Source organism: Mandrillus leucophaeus, unplaced genomic scaffold (genome assembly GCF_000951045.1).
Source record: "Mandrillus leucophaeus isolate KB7577 unplaced genomic scaffold, Mleu.le_1.0 Scaffold165, whole genome shotgun sequence".
Classification (NCBI taxonomy): domain Eukaryota; kingdom Metazoa; phylum Chordata; class Mammalia; order Primates; family Cercopithecidae; genus Mandrillus; species Mandrillus leucophaeus.
In genome coordinates, this window is record NW_012101643.1 from 951613 (window position 1) to 953843 (window position 2231).

General features: G+C 40.6%; 1 pseudogene; it reads left to right on the forward strand.

The window, feature by feature from the left end:
- Positions 1 to 2011: 2011 nt before the first annotated feature.
- The window catches only part of LOC105536903, a 134281-nt pseudogene continuing 134061 nt past the window's right edge, over positions 2012 to 2231 (forward strand).

A 2231-nucleotide genomic window follows, 5' to 3' on the forward strand; every position in this document is an offset into this window, starting at 1 on the left:
GAAGGAGCAACTCTGTGTCCTCATATGTAGAAGGGACAGAAGGGAATGAACTTTATCCCTCAAACCATTTCATAAAGACCCTAGTCTTACCCATCCTCATGACTTAGTCACTTCCTAAAGACCCCACCTCCTGGTACTATCACATTGTCAGTTAAGTTTTAACATATGAATTTTGGGGGGCACATGCAGACCACAGCACTCAATCAACACAGGATGTATCAAGCCACTGAAAAATAGCAGTAAACATGGTGAGAGAAATATGCCTGGTAAGATTATGTAGAGTCATAAAATTAAACTCCATAGTAATAAGGTTTTGCTAACCACACATCTTTTTGTTAATATGGCTGGAATCTAGATTGTCTACTTCTGCTTTTAGTTTACCCTGTGGTAATGTGTCTTAAATATAATTTGAGAGGATTTTTCCCTTTGGTTTTTTATTCTTGTTGAACAATACAGACTTCAGCATATGCCTTAAATTGATTATCTCAAATGTCACCCACTTCAGGTGTTATCCTGGCCAGCATTCTAACAAGTGAGCATTCTGAAGGAAGCAATTGCAATATTTATTCCCTCTGGCAAGTGGCAGCAGATGCTTAGCATTTTAATGCTCATTTGCAACAGCCAATGTTTTGCTTTAACAAAGCAGTTGTCTTTTCAAAACTGAAAGCCCTTTGATAACAGAAGTTCTATTGTTGCACAGAAAAGAGAGATAAGAACACAAAAATTTAAATCAAGAATGTTGACCTCCTATAACCTTTTCATCTTGGGTCTTAGAGACAATTTCATCCAATGGCTTCTGCAGGTATCCTCAGAGATGAGATTAACTGTGTATAGGCTCCAGGTAATTATTTTTCCCCACACCTGCTTTCCCGCAGTCTGATGCAGACACCTGCACATGTTTTCGGAAAATGAAATTAATTCAGAGAAAGGCGCATTTAAAGGTACTGTTTCCTAATAAAGGAATTTCACCTTAGAGATGAGAAGATGTTTGATTTTCCTTTTCAGCTGCCTGATTCCTTATCCTCTTAAAATGTGTGTAAAGCCTTGACCTGGGGAGTCTAATCTCTAAAGAGAATACCATCCACATGAAATCATGCCTGAAACAGTTTTTCTTCATTAAATCCTCCTGTTTTTCTTCTTTAATCACTTGGCCCTTCCACGTGTTTCTTCCTCTTATAATGGGTATACCAGAAAACACTTGGCTCCATGTTACTTCACAGATTTTCATAAGCAATAATTAGCTCTATTCTCCTTTGTGGCTCAGGGAAGCAAAAGTTAGTAGGAACAGCATCTGGAGCAGCTCCCCATACCCCCAACCCCAACACTGTCTGGGCTTAAGGATGTCTCCATCAGGATGCTATTGGTTCTGACTCAGCAGTTATCAGCAAAGAGCTGAGCACACATTTCAGAAACAAGGATAAACGTCTACAGAACTGATGGCGAAGTGCTTTAGTTTCTCCAAAACAGATTAACTTTGGTCATTAGGCACCTTCAGAGTGAATGGCACAATGAGATGAGACTGGACACCAGAGGCTGCTGACGGACGTGCCAGAGGGCTTCTCATTAAAAAAGCATTGCCTGTTTTTGAGGACATGGAAAGACCCAATGGATTGATGAGCACTAGAAGTGACACTGTCATTCATTTGATTTCCATTTTGAATTGTCAGTAGCATTCATTCATTACATAATTTTTGTGAATGGAAATTGTAATTGAGCTCTCCATGGAAAAGTCGGCAACGTTGCAATGTCCACCCACTGTGACACCAAAGGAGCTATTTCCAGAACAGATTTCCTCAGTGTTTGTTGAAGAAGGAAAGGTCCCATTGCCTCCTCTTCATGATCTTGGTCTGTAGTTTCATTTTCCTCCACTAATATTCTCAACCTAGTAGTTATGCCCAAACATTTTTCTATTTTCTAAAAAGAATCTGTTGGTTAAAACTCTGGGGAAAAAGAATAAATACAGTCTACATCCTCAAGGAGCTTAGAGTCTAATGGGAGACAGGTTGGCACAATGGGTATGGAGAACCGAGGGAGTGAAACAACGGGCATGGAGAACCGAGGGAGTGAAACAACGGGCATGGAGAACCGAGGGAGTGAAACAATGGGCATGGAGAACCGAGGGAGTGAAACAATGGGCATGGAGAACCGAGGGAGTGAAACAATGGGCATGGAGAACCAAGGGAGTGAAGCTTATAAGGTGAACTTTCTGAACTTAGTCCTTTTTATGAGTG